Genomic DNA, 7,513 nt, shown 5'->3' with positions numbered 1-7,513 from the left:
GGAATTGAATGGAAGAACAATAGTAATTGCATTAATACTTGAGGTACAGCAGAGCTCCACACCTTAATCTATGGTGTGTAGAAACTCCACCGTTGAAAATACATAAGAACAAGAGTGATCATTGGCCTCGGCCCCAGAGAGGAAACCAGAAGAACCAAGATGAGATTACAATAGTAAAAGGTCCTACTTATAGAAAACTAGTAGCCTAGGGTTTACAGATATGAGTAAATGACATAAAAATCCACTTCCGGGCCCACTTGGTGTGTGCTTGGCCTGAGCATTGAAGCATTTTCGTGTAGAGACTCTTCTTGGAGTTAAACGCCAGCTTTTATGCCAGTTTGGGCGTTTAACTCCCATTTTGGTGCCAGTTCCGGCGTTTAACGCTGGAATTTCTGAGGGTAACTTTGAACGCCGGTTTGGGCTATCAAATCTTGGGCAAAGTATGGACTATCATATATTGCTGGAAAGCCCAGGATGTCTACTTTCCAACGCCGTTGAGAGCGCGCCAATTGGGCTTCTGTAGCTCCAGAAAATCTACTTCGAGTGCAGGGAGGTCAGAATCCAACAGCATCTGCAGTCCTTTTCAGTCTCTGAATCAGATTTTTGCTCAGGTCCCTCAATTTCAGCCACATTGGAAAACTAATGGAGATATATATAGACGACATGTTAGTAAAAACAAAAAGCGAGGAGTCGCTACTGTCCGACCTCGCCTAAGTATTCAATACCATAAGAAAACATGGCATGCGACTTAATCCTGCAAAGTGAACCTTTACAGTAGAGGCTGGCAAGTTCTTGGGTTTTATGCTCACACAAAGAGGAATCGAGGCAAACCCAGACAAATGCCAAGCTATACTCGACATGAAGAGTCAGACGTGTGTTAAAGAGGTGCAACAATGGAAGATTGGCAACCTTGTCCATATTCCTAGCTGGATCAGCAATAAGATCCCTCCCCTTCTACGCCACCCGACGGAAGGGAAAAAGGTTTGAATAGACAGTGGGGTGCGAGCAAGCCTTGTAGGATTTCAAAAGATTCCTAGGACAACCACCTATTCTAACCCGGCAACGGGAAGGAAAACCGCTCATATTATACCTCGCGGTAGGAAATCGGGCAGTAGCTTCGGCATTAATCCGAGAAGATGACCGTGGACAACAACCTATATACTTCATCAGCAAAGCACTACAAGGGTCCGAACTGAACTATCAAAAAATAGAAAAATTTGCCTATACTCTCATACTAACATCCCGATGACTTCGCCCATATTTCCAAGCCCACATCATCAAGGTTTAGACCAACCAGCCCATAAAAGATATTTTACAGAAAACAGACTTAGTAGGAAGAATCTTACAATGGGCAGTCGAGATGTCCAAATTCGACCCTCAGTATGGAACTCGGATAGCCATCAAATCACAGTATATGGCCGACTTCATTGCAGAGTTTACAGACTCCCTAGAAATCCCTACAAAATGGAATCTCTATGTAGACAGTTCCTCAAACAAAACTGGAAGTGGCACAGGCGTGATAATAGAGAGCGATCAGGGAACACAAATTGAACTTTCACTCAAATTCGGGTTCTCTGCTACAAACAACCAGGCCGAATATGAGGCACTACTAGCTGGTTTGAATCTGGCTAAGGAGGTTGGAGCTCAAAAGCTTGTCATCTTCAGCGACTCACAGGTAATCACATCACAAATAGCAGGGAGCTATCAAGCCAAGGATCCCACTATGAAAAAGTACTTGGACAAAACCAAGGAACAACTCGGACAACTCAGAGAATATGAGGTCCGCCATATACCCCGAGAACAGAATGCTCGAGCTAATGCACTCTCAAAACTAGCCAGCACCAAACCAGGGGGCAACAATAGAAGCCTCATCCAAGAAATGCTGCAGAGCCCGTCAATCTCGGAAGAAGAAAAGGTCCTAACCATAACAGGGCATGACCAAGGATGGATGACTCCCATAATCAGTTACCTCAAAACAGAAACACTCCCTACAGATAAGAATGAGGCAAAGAGGTTAAAACAGGAGGCACAATACTACACAATCATAAACAATACTCTATACAAGAGAGGGATTTCAACACCATTGTTAAAATGTGTGCCGACTTCCAATACAAAGGAAGTTTTAGAAGAAGTACACAGTGGCATCTGTGGCAACCAACTCGAAACACATGCTCTTACCAAAAAGGTACTCTGGGCCGGATTCTATTGGCCGACTCTACAAAAAGAAGCGACAGAATTCTTGAAGACATGTTCACCATGTCAGAAACACGCCAACTTTCATATTACCCCACCAGAAGAGCTTATCAGCGTAACATCACCCTGGCCATTCGCAAAATGGGGTATCGACCTTCTCGGTCCTTTCCCTCAAGGATCCAGACAAGTCAAATTCCTCATCGTGGGGGTAGACTATTTCACAAAATGGATTGAGACGGAACCCCTAGCTAACGCCACTGCTCAAAGAAGTCGAAAATTCCTATATAGAAACATTATCACAAGGTTTGGGGTTCCATACTCCATCACTACAGACAATGGCACTCAATTTACAGATGCAGGGTTCAGAAAATTGGTGGCCGATCTGAACATAAAACACCAATTCACATCCCTAGAACACCCCTAGGCCAATGAACATGCAGAAGCTACTAACAAAGTCATATTAGCCGGGTTAAAACGGAGATTACAGGATGCAAAGGGAGCCTGGGCTAAAGAGCTCCCGCAAGTCCTATGGGCATATCGGACAACTCCACACTCCACCACAAAGGAATCACCTTTTCGGTTAGCTTACGGAATGGAGGCAAAGATCCCAGTGGAGGTCGAAGAAGGATCACCCAGAGTGATCCACTAAAGTGAAGAGGCCAACTCCCAATTTCAAAGAGAAGAACTCGACCTACTTCTAGAAATCCCAGAAAGAGCTCAGATCAGGGAAGAGGTAGTAAAACATCGAATGGCTTCAAGATACAATCAAAAGGTAGTTCCACGAGGCTTTGCCGAGAACGACATCGTCCTAATCCGAAATGACATTGGAACAACTCGACCTAGAGAAGGAAAGCTGGCAGCAAACTGGAAGGGACCCTACCGAGTCATAGATGTACTCGGAAGAGGCTACTACAAGCTATCCGAACTCGAAGGGTGAGAGCTCCCAAGGTCATGGCATGCTTGCAACTTAAGAAGGTACTACAGTTAGGAGGTGGTAAAGGATCCTAGGATGAGGTGCACTCTTTTTCCTTAAAAAAAGGTTTTTAACGAGGCACCAAGCCAAGATCCACGAAATACCTAACTTAGAGGGGTAAAACTCCCACATGTATATATTTGGATATTTTCTTTTTGAATAAAGCTTTTTCAGATTTTCTAAAAATCCTTTATCAAGATGCATTAATCTGAAACGCAAAAATTCATCACCCGATTATAGAGCTACAGATCGGCAAAAGTGGAAACTAAATTCACTGCCCGATCACGATAAAAACCAACAAAGATGAAAACTAAATTCATCAAAGGTCAACTGAGGGAGGATCAAACCTAATTTCTACAAAATCGGCAAAGATGAAAAGCGACAAAAACAGATTAAATGCAAGAAGTTATCGAAAGTGACCCATAGGAAAGGACCTGACGAGGTCTTAATAAAAAATGGGTTGCTAAAAAATAACTTAAAAGATGGACCGACATGAAGAAGTCGGACCAGTCGACCACAAACCAAAGTTATAAAAAGTAAATCCCTGGAAAGAGGCCTGGCCAGCCCTAAAAAAGAGGATTACTAGAAATAACTTAGAAGGAATCGATGTAAGGAAGTCGGTCTCCCAAAAACAAAGTTATAAAAAGTAATCCATGAAAGAGACCTGACAAAGGTCCAAATTAAATGGATTACTATAAATAACTTAGAAGGGACCGATGTAAGGAAGTCGGTCCCCCACAAACAAAGTTATAAAAAGTAATCCATAAAAGAGACCTGACAAAGGTCCAAATGAAATAGTTTATTAGAAATAACTTAGAAGGGACCAATGTAAGGAAGTCGGTCTCCCGCAAACAAAGTTATAAAAAGTAATCCATAAAAGAGACCTGACAAAGGTCCAAATGAAATGGATCACTAGAAATAACTTAGAAGGGACCGACATGATAAAGTCGAACCAACCAAAATGCCAAAAGTTACACAAAAGCAAATCCATAGAATAAAGACCTAACAAAGGTCCAAGCAAAATGGATTACTAGAAATAACTTCAGGCCGAGACGAAGAGGTCGGCCAACAGAGGGCATCCAAGTTGTACCCAGAAATCTACAACCTCAAAAGAATCAAGCTACAAGTATGCAAGTACGAAGGCGATCAAAAGGGGTCGGATGACAAGGCTCCAACACTCCAAAAGACAGAAAAGGTGTCAGATAGGCGCAGACAAGCATATCACACAAGAAACAAGGTTATAATAATAACAGGACTCAAGAGGCCACCTGAAGTCAACCCCAAAGAGCCTGAAAAACTACCTTTGTTTTTTCAAAAATAAAGTTGCTAACAGAGAAGCAACTAAAAGTATCCAGCAGACAGAGGCAACAAAATAAAAAGAGTTTAAGGCCCATAGATTGGGCTATACATATCAAGATTCATAAACAAAAACTACAACGGATTCAAAGATTCTCCAGTGGCGGCATCTCGAGGTGAAGGAGGACGAGTCTGAAGAGGGACAGCATCAACAGTCCCATCAGGACGGCTCAGGATCTGAACATCAGGATCCGACTCAGGATGACCGACCTCAACTGCAGGCATTGGAGAAGATAGCACGACAGAGACTTTGGTAACAGGAACAAGAGGAGGGTCGACTTCATCATCATCAGGGTCATCTGGGACAATCTTATCATCTTTTACGATGTTGTCCAAGCTGAAAAGAGTAAGGACAAGATCGGGCGCAAGAATTCGAACTTGGTCTCTTAGATTCTCATAAGCAGCATTTACACTGCCCACAAGATGCCCCTGGAGCTCGGCATAGTCAGCTCGGGCAGACTCCAAATCCTTCCTAAGACCCATCATCTCCCTGTAAGTCGTAATATAGTTATCCTTATGCTTCAAAGCCAAATCTTTAGACAACTTGGCAGAAGCCGCCAAGGCTACAGCCCGAGTCTTCTCCCCATTTAACTCTCTCTCCAACTTGGCCACTTTCACCTCAAGCTCCTCCTTCAAGCCCTTAATCCGATCAAATTCCGACTTGGCCTCCTCCATAAAGGCCTTTGTAGCATGGATAGGAAGATCTTGAGCAGTCCGGTATAAAGCTGCTCCCATGTATGCCAGTTTAATGCCACTCTGAGTGATAAAATCCAAGTGACGAAGAATGGATACATCATCAGTAGGCATAACACCATAAGGACCAATTTGTTGATCAACAAACCCGACAGCATCAAAGTCAGGAGCGTCTAGATTACAAGGCTCGACAGTCCGGGGTCTTTTTGGAGGAGGAGCGGCTGTAGGAGAAGAAACAGTAGCAGAAGCCTGGGGAGGATCGAGCACGTGGACCCGAGGGGTAGGGATCATCCTCCTCGGTCCAGGAGAGTTCGGCACAGGCTGTTTAAGAGGAACCCGGGAAGACCCTTCCCCAGCTACTTTGGCCGAGATGTTTTGGGCCATCGTAGCCTTCCTTGCCTTTTTAAAGGCCTTCATAGAGTCATTATTCTTGGCCATCTCTGAAAAACAAAATCAACCATAGAAGCATGTCACAAACTGGAAAAAGAAAGAAGCAAAGTAAAAACAGAGCAAAATATATTGATCAATACCGAGCATAGTTTCGACAAGGGATGGATCCCCCAAAAACTTCTTAGTATCAAGATGGGGAGGTTCCCCCCAAATATCCTCCAAGACATTTACAAAAGACTGCTCGACCTCGTCAAGCATCTCCCACGTGTACCGAGACACTACCACATTCTTTTGCCAACACAAGGGGAAGGCAGGCTCATTATTTGCTTCCAGGAAAAATGGCCGAGCTCCCTCAACAGCCCGGACCTTAAAGAAGTAATTCTTAAAGTCCCTAAAGGACTCATCATAGAAACCCAAGAAGCTTTCTTTTTGGTAGTCCTTGGCTTAGTCAAAACAAAGAGATATAGAAAGAGAGTTTGAGAAGGTGTGACGTCTAGCTCTTGGCAAAGCAACTGAAAAATCTTGATAAAACCCCAGGAATTTGGATGGAGTTGGGATGGAGCTACATTACATGACCACAACAAGTCGGTCTCAAAAGAAGTAAAAGGAAAAGTAATATTCAACTGGCTGAAAAAATAGTCATAAGCATAAAAGAAGGGGCGTTCCCCCCGTGTCAGAGCAGGAAAGCAAACCCTCTCCTCCGAATAAGGCGCTACCAACTCGTAATTCTTTTCCTGATCCCTATTTCTACAGAGTCGGTGATATTTCCTAAGCTCTGCACAAAACTCAGCATCTACCACAGAAACACACATCAAGACAAGGGAGTCCAGCCAATCAGACATGCCCTCAAGAACTTTGGAGGAGGTCTCGACAATATTTTTGTGAGAAGACATGGTCAACTAATCCTATAGCAAAGAAAGAGAGAGGAATTACTAAATAAGTAGTTCGGATCACTAATCAAAATAACTCGGGCAAAATCAGAAATCAGCTCGAACAAATACGGATACCACTCAGACTAAAGCACACAACAACAAAAGAAAACCCCAGGATTCACACCAAAGATCCAGGGGCATCCTTTGGAGGCAGTAACGGAATAAGGACTCAGGAAAAATTTACAAGTCTACATCTCGACATCTCTCAAACAAGAAAAACCCTCCTTCAAACGGCAACACTTCGAAAAAAGAGAGTCAAGCACGAAAGTCATCAAAAGAGTACCATTCTTCTATAGCCCATCAGTAAGGGGAATTATCAACATCAAAAATACCAAAGACACAACCTTTCTTGAAATCAAACTGTTCTTCAAAACTCCAAATCAAAAGATACAATCAGAGATAGTAACAACATTCAAAAGCCCTAACAACATCAATCATCAGGAAACAGCGAAAGGTCATGCAAATTGAAGAAGCCTTAAAAACAGGCACACATTGCAGAAACGATCAAACAAACAGCAAGCAAAGAAAGATTCAAACTTTCCTCCCAAACAAAGACCTTGACTCTCTCAAAATCAGGCATAAAAAATATCGACGTGAAAAAAGAAAAGAAAGGATGAGGACCTACCTGTAGCAGCGAGGAGAAAAAAACGCTGAAGAAGATTGAAGCAATGACGAAAGCACCGCCAGACAATCACCTTTCAAGCAGTAGAGCGAAAAGTCACAGGCAAAACAGAAGAACAAAAAAAGTGGGGAACAGTGAGCAACAGTGAAGAGAAACTGAAAAGAGAAAGTGTTGGTGTAAATTCAAAAATAAAACAAGAAAAGCGGGAGGCAAAGAAACGAAACGCAAAGAAATTAATAAGGCATTAAAAACCCTTGCACATTCCCAAGACAGGGAACGCCTGTTTTCAAAATCAAAGAGAAAAGAAGAAACGCTTCGTATTCAGAAGGGGTCTCTACACAGAAGAATTCGACA

Source organism: Arachis duranensis, chromosome 7 (assembly GCF_000817695.3).
Source record: "Arachis duranensis cultivar V14167 chromosome 7, aradu.V14167.gnm2.J7QH, whole genome shotgun sequence".
Taxonomy (NCBI): Eukaryota; Viridiplantae; Streptophyta; class Magnoliopsida; order Fabales; family Fabaceae; genus Arachis; species Arachis duranensis.
Note: the sequence above shows the minus strand (reverse complement) of the source record.